The 14,261-nt window shown below is 40.0% G+C and overlaps 1 long non-coding RNA gene across 1 annotated transcript; it reads left to right on the top strand.

Annotated features, from left to right (window-relative positions):
* Window positions 1-1,051: 1,051 nt before the first annotated feature.
* Window positions 1,052-8,590, top strand: LOC116671650 (uncharacterized). The gene is made up of 3 exons (XR_004327318.1): window positions 1,052-1,134; window positions 6,534-6,536; window positions 8,578-8,590. It is a non-coding gene; the product is annotated as an uncharacterized LOC116671650 (long non-coding RNA).
* The last annotated feature ends 5,671 nt before the right edge of the window (window positions 8,591-14,261 follow it).

The raw sequence follows: 14,261 nt of genomic DNA, 5'->3' as shown, positions 1-14,261 counted from the left end.
ATTGCTGTGGATTAAATTGGGAACAGCATTAAGGAGGTGGCACCTACTGTATCAGACAACCCCTCTTCACCTATTCCTGTCTTTGCTTCATTACAAATTAACTGTGCCGAAAGTTCAGGTTCTCATCATGTTTCAATGTCTGCCTTCATCTTTGTGTCTAAAGATTTTGGTTCACATGGCCGGATTAATATTCATAAAGTGACATTTGAAAAAAAGCCGTGGAGAGTCCTGGCTGGAGAGCGGTTGAAAGATTTTGATTTTTCAGTGGGAACCGTTGGAACATGAGTGCGTTTTCCTCGGAGGATTCGCTGTGACCAGCAGGGCCTCCAAAGTGGAGCAGATGAGAAGAGCCGCCGCACTCAGTGCCGTCTCGAATCTCTGTCACAGTTGGCTCAGCTGAACCTTTTATCATCACTCAGTGATCTCACTTGTTTCCAATCGGTTTTCCATCCCTTCAGGGGAACAACAGTGACCGCAAGGATCTCTTTAGCAAAGTCAATTATGAGCCATGAGCCACAGAAACTTCATTCTCCTAACTTACAGTAAGTTATATCATTAGGTAAAAAGGCAGCCCTGTGAGTGCTGTAATATTTAACGATCACATTTCTGTAGCATTGTAGCCGTGCTAGTGGCTCTGACTGTAGGGCCGGCTGTTATTGGCCACCGTGACCTCATGTCCATCCTATTCTCAAGAACGCGATATCTCAGGAACGCCTGAAGGGAAATTCTTCCAATGTCCACTTGGACTCAAGGAGGAAATAATTCAATTTTTGGTGATCAAAGGTTAACTCACTCCCACAAGCCATCATGACACTGACTTTCTCCCTACATTCAAATCCCTTCTAAAAACCTACCATATTCAAACCGGCATACTGTATTTTTATAGTATTTGTTTGCTGGGTAACACTTGAAGGTATCGACATAAAAGTGACCTGACACTGTCATAAACACATGACCCATAACCCTACCCATAACTTGTCATGACAAAACTGAATGACACTTACTAAAAGAAACGTTATGACATAAGTTTAGTTTATAGTTATAAACTTAGTTTATGACTTGTTTATAATGTTTATGACACGTTCATGACAGCGTCATGTCACTCTTGTGTAGATACCTTCATGTAAAGTGTTTGTTGTTGTTTATTGCTTTGTATATCTGCTTTGTCCTTGTTGTGTTTATATCTTTTATTAATGTACATGTTAGGTATCCGTAACTGTCGAGAAAGGCCTCTGTGACCTCACAAAATACGACTTGGCGATTACTTTTGGCCATTAATACATTTTGGCCCATAACTGACGTGATGGCATTTTATATCCCAAAGGTCAACTTCACTGTGACGTCATAATGTTCACCAAAAAAAACGCTTTTCTGTTCAACGCCATAACTCAGAAAGACAAGTGAAGACATTTGGTCGGGCTGCTGAATTGGTGACACTAACCATGGGTGCCCACCTTGGCGATTGTGTAGATGATCTGTGCTGGTCGGGTGAAGATGTGTAGGAAGCATCTGCAATTCATCAAACAATACTCCTAAAATACACCTGCTTCAAAGTCTTTACTTTATTACATGTATTACATGAGTCTAGATAGACATGGATCTAAACTGAAACTTGACTAGTTGGCGGAGGTATGCATCCGCGAGGCAGTAATTCTGTTTTTTGTTTGCTTTTTTGCATGTTTTCAGTTTAGGGGTCAAGTAGAGTGTGAAAACTGGTTCATTCAAAACTCATATTTTAATATTTTCTCCTAAATGTGAGACCCCTGGCAATTGCACTCCCACCTCTCTGTCATGCAAGACAGAAATGAGCCGGGAGGTTTGATGTGTAACTGTCTAATATCGATGGGGAATCACCATGATACTTTCCAAACATATGAAGTACTGATTTTCAACATTAAGCATTCAAAAGGTGTTCCTCGGCCAGAGTCATATCTTCGCTTGTCTATTTGGAATAATAAAATCATGATAATGAATGTTGGCAAGGCTGTCGATGTATATGTATAATTCAGCAGTGTCCTGTAAGGGTAATATAATTGTGCCTGCACAAATTAGCCTCGCTGAATAAACTCAATGTCAAATTACAATACTGAGCTTGAGAGGGGTCTCTTTACAGAAGCAGAGTGGATATTACAGAGGGTGTTAAACGTGTGCAGATGTTCCGGTAAATGGGCAGGTTGCAGTTAAAGCACGCCAAGGACAAGTGTTGAAAGTCAAAACACTACCAGCTCGAACCACCGGTTACACAAGATTAGTTTTGTTGCGACTTCAATAGTAAAATAAATAGTGTGCTGTCATGGTGTCAGGCTACGATAGCTATGAAGAGGTTTCTGAACACTTACCCTCCACCAGCTGCTTATTCCAAAAGAAGATTGGATTAAATAAACGTGACTGTCCTTGCTGGGAAATTTATCTTGAACACGAAAGTCACAGCAGCGAGGACACGCACACAAAAACGCACACAAATATATCATACAAAATTAATGACATGCATCTTGGTAAAAAAATCCTAAATACTGTAACCACAAATACATAATAGGACCTAGGGAAAGGATAGAATGGGCATGTGCGGCAGTGTGTGTTATCCAGACTATCGTTCGGAGTTAATTCGTTTTATTGGCAGGGGAACAACAGACTGCTTGTGTCTGTTCAGGCTGCAGCATGGGGCACTGGATCACCTGCCTGATGGAGAGAGATGCTATTAGAGTCAGCTGATATACATACACTCACAGTATATGTAATTCCTTGTGTGATCAACTTTCCATGGATTTAACAATATACCAGAACACTAAAAATAAGATGGAATACTGGGTCAACACCTAAAAAACCTCACCATACAGTACTATAATACTGCATTTACAGTTAGAAAATAACAGATGTTGGCGCCATCATCTTGAGTTGTTTTATGACTTAAATGTTACTGTTACTTTTTACATTTCCCCATGGCCTAGTACATAAAAAAATACATCTTTGTTGGTTCCCTTCAATAGCTGTATATTGATGGTTGAATGATCACCTTTGGTACTCTTCATGACAAGTAAACTGCACTTTATGTGTAAAAAACAGTGGAATGCGCCTTTAATGTTCAGTTAAAATTCAATATATTTAATTGGAGGAATATTGGATAGGACAGAACAACACAATGCAATTCTGCTACGTAAAAACATCACATTAATTGTTCATTTCGCTTGTTTTCGTATTAGACTCAGTCTAACAGTTTAAAATTAAAAAAAGCAATTCCAGTGCTTGTTCCATTGGGTCAGAATTTTGGATAGTCGTCATGGAAACATGAATTGGTCATGTGACAAGGGCTGGGAAGTTGGCAGAACAGGCAGCCCAAGTGGCAGTACTCTGATCCAATGGAAATGACAATTGTCAGATTGACAGCACTCTAGCCCAAAGGATTGGGATTCCCTATCACATGCCTTAATAGTCATTTCATGATGTGGATGTAAGGAGTGTTGTTGTTGTTGTTGTTTTTTTTACAGCCATTGGTGTAAAAAGTTACAAGGATTGGAGAGAGAATGACAGCAGCTGTGTTGATAGTCATGGACTCAGAGAACATGTTAACTTTAACAAGCTTAGTTTGTGAGAAAAAAGTGAGAAAAGAGTGGGAGCACTTGATTATGTGAGTCTTCACCTCCAGTTCCTGACACCGTATGAGCTGTATGTATGGAGGTGATTAGGGGAGAGTTCGGTATTACTGTCATGAACCAAAATGTGGACTGTATGATTTAGCTCCAGCAGTCAAACCCCACAAGCACCAACTGTCTTTGCCATGTGTTTGCCTGGTACATCAATGCACACGGCACAGCCATTGCACTTAAACTCATGGTGTAGGCATGGTGTGGCTCTGTGAGTTCACCATTTGTCCCCTGAATTTGACCCGACCCAACTCTTAAGGAGCAGCGGGCTGCCACCCTGCTCCACCTGGGGAGCAATTCCCATTTTGAGGCCTGTGTCCTTGACTGAGCGACATATTATATTCAGGAAGTGGGTGTGAGAATTATACTGTTCAACACTGGTCCGCTTTTAAATGGTGCAAGCAGGGAAACCACCATTATGATGATGGTGAGCGTATTGGTTCAATATACCTGGAAAATGAAGAGTGCAAAGCAGCTCGGTGTGCAGGGGGCCTTAATGCTGCAACTGTGCAGTGCAACAACATGATGAAACGTCAAAATTCCTCCCCCACACGTTAACCCTCGTTTATCTTTGAGACACAGAAAGCAGAGAAAAATGGCCACCTGTTCACTTTCATCCCTGCATGAAATGTAATTATTTTGAGAGGTGCGGGTAAGTCGCAGCTGTAGTCCCTGACATGTGAAGAAAAGTCTGGAAACGCTGCACCAGTTAATTTTACATTTTTGGAATCAAAAATGGGAGGCCGCTATTTGAACTTCTCACTTGAAGTATTTCAATACCTAGAATGTAACATTGTGTTCGGTGAACTAAACTTTCTTTTTAATCATAGTACAGTGACAGCGGAAGTTCTCATACAGTCAGATGTGAGCCCAGCTTTCACAGTACAGAGAACATTCATTGCGCTTTAATGGATGCTTTGTGTATTTCTCAAAAGGTTAGATTCAGGACTCTCTGTGTGCTTAGATGAGCTCATCTAATGCCAACATTTTATTTGCCAATTAGGTCAAGCTACACAGCCCCATTTGTAAAATCCACCTACCGTGCTTCATCCATATGGACATGTGTCATTAAGGGTGATGTTCTTTTCTGCACCAGTAACACTGATGGAAACGTTATCATATCCATTGGCTTGGTGAACAGATGAAAAGACGAATTTCTGACTTTGCTGCTGGAGGTAAAAAATAAAAACTTCAGAAAAGCTCATTATCCTTTTATGGCATGTTGTTTGTGGTATTTTATGTAGAATCAAATCAGAAGACCTACAGATAAAAATGGAATAGAAACAACCATAAATATTTGCATTAATCTGATTTGCAGTTGTACACTTAGTGTACAAAAAAACAAGTCAGTCTGATTTTTGAAATCCTTGATCACTTATTGACAACCTATTGACATTTCTGTCCCAACCAAAATGCATAATAGAATAATAGACTTCAGTACATGATAGTTAATTATCAGCATTGAGAAGACATCTGGAGTGAAAGTGCTGGACCATATGAATAATAATATCTTAATCTTATGACCTGTAGCCCTTTAGTGGGAATAAAGAGGGGGGAGCAGTTTTGAAACAAGCATTTTAATGAAGAGCAGATTTAAATATGAGTAGCCTGAGTACCCAGGAAGAATTCCAAAGATGAAATCTAAAAATGATAAGGTTAGTTGTGTTTGACTGTGAGCAGCAACTAGCATGGCTTTGTTGTTGATTTTGGTTCTTTGTCATGCTTGTGCATTGAGAATTTTCCCAAAGCTCACCAGGCTACACTCTTTAAACACTTGTTATTTTGTGAATCTGCACTGTGATGGTGGCACCATACAGAGAATGCAAACCTTATGAATACTCCCTCCCCCGCTAAGTATGTTGACAACTGTTGGCAAATAACAAGCAGCATGGTAGCTACACCTGAATAGCAATGTCTTTCATACACACTGGATGTATATTTCACTCTACATTTCTTAAATCATCTTATCATGAATGAAATACTTCTTTCCGTTTCACGTCTTCTTGTTACATTTATGGAAAGGTGCTGTGAGATGCGGTAAAGCAAAGTTTCTCATTCAAGCCTAGATAAATATATGTTTCTAATATATGTGCAATGCCAAAGGCTCTTCTATCCAAAGTGCTCATGAGTACATTTTTTTTTTAGCATACATCTTGTACTAACAACGCCATAATCGGCCCACAGTATCTTCCCCACGAACAATTTACTGTGAAATAATAAAACAGCAAAACAGACGTGAATTATTAGGCATAATAAAGGGAAAACATTCATTTCTGGATCCAGCTGGGTCCACTTAGCTGAACCAAAGTAGCAGAGTACACATAGCCAATTGCAACATGGATGGGGGTCAGGGGTTGATTAAAAATAGCTTCAAATAGTTTCCTTCGGATGACTAATAAAATACACAACTGCTATTATGACTAAGAAGCTGGGATCCAGTTTTTTTATTGTATTCATTCCCTCATTTCCTACGTTCTACATTCTTTCCCTCTACATACTGTAGATGTAAGAGCTCTATTTGTGCTGCTAAAGGATGAAAGCAACAATAGTTTTTATTTCGGTGGAGTTTGCGCTTCTGTAGCTGTGGCATGAAATGATAAAGACAGAGATGCTGGTTGTGTTTTAGTTTTTTGAGACCCGGTCAGTTTCTTTTTGAGCTTCTTTACATTTTGACTGATCACAATCCTCTGATTCTAATAATTTGTATGAGTCATTGTCAGAAGCAAGTGACTTAGTTTGAGTGAAAACAGTATTTTCCTTGATTGTGTTTACATCTCCAGTGTCACCAAATGACAAATGTGAAAGACTAATTATTGTGAATTATCAGGCGTTTTTGAAATTTGGATCAGAACAACTTGCAATGCAACTCGGTTATAATTCTTCCATAAGAAGCCAGTCAACATGTTAGTAGAAATACACGAATACCAGACACATACACGTTCACAGTTTATGTCCCTTGTCTGTGTTTGTAATAACTCATTGTGCCCCGGGTTACATTTACTAAATCTACTTCTATCAGTCCGGTATTTCCACAGCACTGTGTCCCAATGGTCATTAATATCACCTAAATTGCTGGCAGTATTACATTATCTTTTATTGTCTCCATTAGTATCTGGCTTCGTAAAAGTCAGCCCTCATGCAAATTCATACTGCAGTGATAGAAACTTTTTACTGATCTGCAGAAAAAAGAAAAAGATGTAATGAAACGTGGCATTTGAAGCTCTGTTGATCCATCTGTCCTCTCCGAGCAGAGACTTTGAAGAGAGCCCAACTGTCTCCACTTTTGTTTTATGTAGTAATCTCACTGTGCTCTTTGTTCAGTTCACTTGCCTGTTTCAAGTCAAAAGCTGTATTAGCGGTGTATGACTCAAGATACTTTGCATTTTCTTTGATTTTTTTTTAGTTATAAAACAAGTCTGGGATCTACCGCCATGCAGAGGGTCTGTACACAGACACCGCAGGTAAAATGTTTACTCATCATCATAATTTATCATGTTAGAATGTTCACATTTGCTGAATTAACAATTAACACGACTTACAAACTTGAACAAATTGAAGTTTTGACTTAATGATGGCGCTAGGTAAAAAGTCAAAGGATCAACAAAGTTATTAAGATTCATCCTGAGGGCGAAATGAACGTGTGTACCAAATTTCATAACAATCCATTTATAGATGTTGAGATGTTAGAGTCCACACGCCTCACATCTCAACGTCTAACACCGTTCTTGATTAAGTGCATTACTTTACACTTTACGTACTCACTTCATTGTTCTTAGAGAACACTGGAAGGCAAAAAGGTGCTAGTAAGCGTGTCCTTATTGCATGTGTTAACCTTCTCACCCTCACATGATTGCTTTGCCAAAGTTGTAATGGATTTGTGTTGTATTGCAGTCCCCTCTGGACTGAAGGGCTTTGTGGTCCACTGAGTGTTAACACTACTTATCTCAAGCATTATTTAAAAAAAACCATCACTGGTGTAATTAGCAATGTATTGGGTTGTGGTAATGGGAGAGGATATTGCACTGTTAGACATGTGAGACAACTAATTTGGCAAGTCTCCCTTAGAGAAAGGGTGATACGCTCAGTCATCCGTGAGGAACTTGGAGTAGAGCCGCTGCTCCTTCGCGTTGAAAAGAGCCAGTTGAGGTGGTTTGGGGATCTGGTGAGGAAGCCTCCTGGACGTCTCCATAGGGAGGTGTTCCAGGCACGTCCAGCTGGGAGGAGGCCTCGGGGAAGACCCAGGACAAGGTGGAGGGATTATATCTCCAATCTGGCCTGGGAACGCCTCGGGATCCCCCAGTCGGAGCTGGTTAATGGAGCTCGGGAAAGGGAAGTTTGACTCCGGATAAGCAGATGAAGATGGATGGATGGATGGATGGAGAATTCCGCAAGATATATTAAGATTAAAATGTTGGTCCGACCTGTTTGATTTACTGAAATCGAATTACTCATCGTGTTCATGAGTAATAGCGGCATTATAAGCACTGTATGAACATTAAGGATATATTGCCTGCGATATGGTGTAATTTGTCTGCATTTACTCCCCTGCAAGTGTTCTCTGTGTGGGTAAATGTCTCTCTAAATATTATTAGTTTTAACTTACCATCTGTTAGAGATATAGTCACTGATAGAGGCTCTGATTGAAGTTGTCCAATCCAGTTATGTGAGGCAAATTGGTGTAAAGCACAAAGGGTGATACATATCCCTGCAGATAATGATTTGATATCACTGCCCTTCATCCTTTAGATCCGTGCACAGTAATCAAATTTGGAGACGACCAGAGGACAAATTCCCCCCCTAACAGTGAAAAACATGCAGAGCTGCACACTCCCGGCAAAATGTACAGATTCAAAGATAGTTGTTTGTGCCCTTTTTAAGTAGCACGTCAATTAATGGACGGGCAAGCAGAATTAGAGATTAGTTTTAATGTAATCAGAAGCATTTCTATGTTATGTTTGTAAGGCAGCGTGGTGGCCCAGTGTTTAGCACTGTGGCCTCACAGCAAGAAGATTTGGGGTTTGAATCCATGTCGTTCTGGCCCTTTCTGTGTGTTTTTTTACGTTCTCCCCACGTTAACATGGCTTTCCCCCCACCATCAAAAAACATGTACAAGGTTCTCCAGTCAGTGCCCTCTGGAGTTGGTCCCCGGGCGCTGTGATTGGCTGCCTACTGCTCCCTTGAAGGATGGGTTAAATGCAGAGAATGGATTTTGCTACATGTATGTGTATATGACAATAAAGTACCTTTAACATAACCTTATATTATGAATGTTGTGTACGTTTAACAGTTTGTGACATTGCTTTGGTTTAGTCTGTGATGCCTTTCCACCTGTCAGTCCTGTATAATCTTGAGAGCTACAGTATATAGTTTGCATTTTCAGCGTCTGCGGATGCATCTCAGTTATTGTAAACTATAACATCCCCAAAAATAACCCCCTTTCCAAAGTGATTTGATAAGCCCATCTGGGCTGAGTGGGATTTCTTACAGCAGCCTCATAACTTGAAGCTGAGGCATCTTGTGGTGTGTTGTATTTCCAGAGAAGCAGATCACTGGTAAAATCAAAGATAAACAAGCGGCCTTTTTGCATGCTTTTGTGCCAGGCCCAGGCCTGCTATCCCTCCTGGGGGAGATTAGCAGGCAGAGGGCAGACTGAAATCAGACAGAGAGGGAATGATGAATTAGAGCATAATTTCCACAAAAAGATGATACACAGTACTCACCTTTGATTTCCCAAAGAGTCCCTTACAGTGAGAGTGATGTTCCAGCTGCTAAGGACACTATAAACCCACATTTATGAAATATCGTTTGATTCATTTTTGCTGCCTCGCATGTGGAGAGCCATCATAACAACAAGAAAAACATCAAGGCTAAATTGATCAGAAGCAACAATAGCAGATTGTGCAAATAAAGCCAGATTTGAACACAGAGATGTGTAGATTGTCATATTTATTATAAGCAATGATAAGAACCCATCAGCAGTGACACTCAAACATCTTTAAAGTTCACAGTAAAGCGATGTTTGTGGAACGCGGAACACACTAGCCTGATTTGGTTTTACATTGTTTGTAATCACTCACCTAAATAACATTACATTAACAGTTTGACAACCCAGCCTAATACATTCCTAATAAAAAATGGCAATGTCCAAAGTAGCCACTGGGAAACATGCAAATTGAACAGATCCATCATATGTTCACAGATATGAAAGTGATGTATTCATCCCTGGAAGACTACTCAGTGGCACTATCTCTTTGTAAATTGTGCCAGTGTCCCTACGTTTTAGATCAGAACAGATCATTATTAATGGCATTCAAATATATATATTTGCACTTAAAGTTATAAACTTGACTTAACTTATTTTTGTGTCTTCTTAGGCCTTGGCCGCAACTTTTTGTGACAAGTAGATAATCAGATAGACCAAACATCTGTGTCAAGTAATCACTAGGCCTACATCTTGAAACCAAGTGGCGTGAAGTTCCTTACAAGGCGCCTCAGGGCTACATCGTTGTGTGTGAAACGCTGACCACGCAACACGCACTCAAACGAGACAGGTGTGACTCCGTAGATGTCCTGACCAGCAAGTGGCGGTAGGTTCTGTTGCTAAATCTAAAGTGGAAAGAAAAACCCATTAAAATCCTCTTAGTCGTGCAGAGCATGCATGGGGGCTGCAGTGTGCCGTGCATGGGGTACCAAGTGGCTAGCTGTGCATAAATGGAAATCATTGCTGTGGCTGAGGCTGCCAGCTCTTGATTTGCACTTAAGTCAATTGTAACTGGTTTATCTGTATAATATAATGCATTGTCTTTTAATTTTATACTGTCCCGTGTCCCTCCTTGGCCTCTCTATATAAATTCCAGGCCCTTCACTGAAGGAGAATTTATCTCTGACCGCTGGTGTGAAGGAGAATCCATCAATGTGGGGGGTAATTATCTCTGGCTTTCAGGTTTGGTTGCACACTAGATGAAGATTCTGTAGATTTCACTTACAGAATGCATTATCCTTATAAAGTTTTGGCATTGATCCTCTCTGGTCACATTTGCACAATAAACATGTCTTTGCCATGATAGCATTGGAGCTCATGATCAAGGGTGGCAGAGTAGTTTAACGCAACAATAAGCAAGATATTTATGGGGGGGGGACACTTGTTTTAGCAGCCTAGTTAAGAACAAAATAGGGCTGCAGCGAAGAAAAGCATCACACCCTCACTAAGTGAGACCCGAACACTCACATCCCTTTAGTATCCTTTGGTAAAGTTAGTACAGTAAACATGAGTGTGCAATTTACTGATGTGACATTAATTCTGGATAGAAATAGTTACTTCTTGCTGCCATTTGAAGATGTCAGCTTACATGTAAGGCTTTGGAGACGATTAAAAAAATTCTTGAGTATTTAAGCCTTAAGATGTTGGTATAAAAACATCAGTGGTGTAAGGTGGCGTCTTTACGCCTCCCCAGGTTCTGTATCCAAGTCGTACACTTTCCATCTGTCTGAAAACCATTAGTTGTATTGACGTGCTGTCTGTTAGAGTTAAAACTAGACATTAAGACCTGGCTTTTCCAGGTAGCCTTAAAGTTCTTGCTTAGTCTTAAAATACATCCACTCTCATTTTTCATCTCTCCATTAGCAACAATATCACCTGTTGCTTTAAAGCCTCTCTCCGAGAATCCACTGGTAATTGTGCCATGTTTCTCTTTGGTGAGAATTACAAACACCTCAGTCGACTCCAATTATCTGAACAACGTTAATGGTATTTTTGATGGGATAAATTACGAGCTCTGTGTCGCTTTATAATACCGGTCTAAACTAGATTGTGTTCCTAAAATACAGACAAAGCTGACACATTATCCATCTATTCATACGTCACACATCCATACAGGTCTGTGGCACCAAAATGTGACATACCGTAAATGTCACACATGTCCTTGTCCAAATACTTGGCAGAAGCTCGCTGAAGAAGCACGGCTTCATCAATACTGTTTGAGGGATTGTGCGGCACAGCCCAATCCATGCAGTCAGAGCATCCCTGCAAGACATGAGAGCTTGATCCACAATCGTGACCTGGCCCTTCTCCCTCCACAGCCACCTCTCAGCGGGGGACTGATCTCTTGAGCTATAACTCAAAGGTTTCAAAGGCAGACCTGTATTCTCCATTAAAGAGCCAAAGCTTGAATCAAAAGTCATCATACCTCAGACCTCTTATAGTAAAAAAAATCCTGCATGGAGTTTATGAAGGAGTATCAGCAGCCGCAGAATACCCCCCTCGGAAAAAATGTCAAGTAGGCATTGAACCTACACACCCCGCAAGTGGAAAGTAAAACATGACTGACTTTGAAGAAGATGTGGATAATGTGATTTTATGCATGCTTGTGTGGGTTTATAGAACCTCTTTTTAATCGGTTGGCAGACTTTCACCTGAGCTGAAAACTACCTGCATGTGCTGTGACAACATCCCATCCTCCTTTATCCTGCGTTGTCTCTATTCCTCGAAGTAAAGAAAAGGATCAGGTCAAAGCAAGTGATGAGTTGTGCACTAGCTTTGAATTCTGTCCTTCTTTTGTGTTGTGGCACAGTGGCACTGCTGTGTTATTTCATTGATGGGTAGGCTAACAGAATTATCACCACAGCCAATATGTTGCAGCCAAGAACACCTGGCTCACTTCAGAAGAGAAAACACACAGGAAAGCATTTTCCGAGGCTAAATTGCAAATTGCATTGGTGCTACTTTTCATTCACATTGAAGACATGCTGGTCTTATCACCGCAGTTATTTCCATACCCACGTCTATTTTATTTTTTGGGTATTTGAAAAGAAATGTGTTGTTATTTGTGTTTGTCTTGTATTTCACCTGGTGCTCATAAGTCAATGGCACTGTAGAGCTCTGCTGTCATCGTGACAAGCCTTAGTGTGTGCATACAGTTGACAAAGCAATTTAGTTTTCCTGGTCTGGACGGAGCTCTTGGGCATGCTATCATCTTGAATCAGTAGCAGGCTCTCTCCTTGAGTGCTAAACCTGTGATCCCTGAGAGGTTGATGGCCAGCCATTGACCGGCCTTGTCACGGTATCAGCTCTCATCAACAACAGCCATGTCTCTCTGAGGCTTTCAGTTCACACATTGCAAAGACAACATTTTTTAAGATTATATTTTGGACATTTTAGGCCTTTATTAGAAGGGACAGCTTGAGACGTGACATGCAGCAAAGGGCCACGGTTCCCGAACCCGTGGCCGCAGCTGTAAGGACTTATCCTTACTACATGGGACGCACGTTCAACCAGGTGAGCTATCCAGGCGCCCCTAGGAAGATGTTTTTTACAAAGCAACACACACATAAATTTTAATTTCTGGCACATCTATTAGAGCCCAGAGAGATTTGTGGACAGTATTTTTTTAAGAAGTGTGGGTGTCTGAAGCTCCATTGTAAACCAAAGAAAGCACCTATTTGTATTATGTGCACATATATATCCTTGGCCATCTGTTTAAAACTCATTTGCACCTTCTTTGGGCTTATTAATTCCCAAACATACATATCAGTGGTGCTGCTCTATACCCCTCTTCTCCTCAAACATAGTTCCACTTTTATCATGTTCTCTGACGCCATCTGCTGGATCCTCTTAACATTAATTTCAAAGAAAGTTCAAAGCAACATTGTCCCACTCACTGTAACATAATCAGTACAAGACATATCCTACTGTATTTGTGTGTTTACTTATATCGCAGTTGTAGCTAATAGATAACTCTTCCATATTGTACTGCAGTTTTTGAGAAAGTGTTTCAAAAGGGATCAGCCATAGACATGAATGATCAGGGTTTTTTTTAGCTTTTAAGGTATCTTCATTGAAGCAATGTCTGTGTTTTCAATTGAAAATTGAAAAATTTTTTTTTTCCCTGCTTAAATATGTATTTGTATAAAAGCCCACCAGGCCAAGTGCTGAAGACAAGCCTGGGCCACAAATGCTGTGGCATGTGGCTTTGTCCATGCTTTGTGTGACCCTATGACAATAAACATTATGAAAATAAATAAATATATGGAAATGCAAATGAGCTGTCTGCGTCAAAATAAAAAGCATCTGAAAAGGGTTAGCGATAAAAATGCATGTTTAATACATTTTCAAGGCTATTCATTTGACTTTTGTTATGATTTTAGGTGATATGTTCTAAAAAGGCCTCCATTATATATTTTATAAAATTGTCTTGACTGTATTTTTTCCATATAAATATCTATTACATTTTCTACTGACTCTGTTTAACACAATAGCGAAATGTATCATATCATTCCATAATAATTTTAACCCAATGTGTTAAAATATTATATGCTATAGCTTCTACTTCATGTTAGTATTTTTTTATTTTTATTTTACTGTTATTAGGTCTCATTTTGAACATGTTTTTTTTCTCTTGTGAAGCACCTTGTGACTTTGTCTGTAAAGGTGCTTTATTAAATTAAAGCATTATTATAACTTGGTTATAGATGTGTACAGTAGGCTTCACTGTAAAACCCTAACCACAGTGCCAGGACCTGAGCCAGGTCATCATGCAAATTGAAGAAAGCTTTGCATGCTCCTTAATTATTATTATTTTATTGCTATTTTTATTAGGGGGGGGGGCTTTTTCCCCTTTAATT

Source organism: Etheostoma spectabile, chromosome 3 (genome assembly GCF_008692095.1).
Source record: "Etheostoma spectabile isolate EspeVRDwgs_2016 chromosome 3, UIUC_Espe_1.0, whole genome shotgun sequence".
NCBI classification, from domain to species: Eukaryota; Metazoa; Chordata; class Actinopteri; order Perciformes; family Percidae; genus Etheostoma; species Etheostoma spectabile.
The sequence above is the reverse complement of the archived record's forward strand: the minus strand, read 5'-3'. Positions and strand labels throughout refer to the sequence as shown.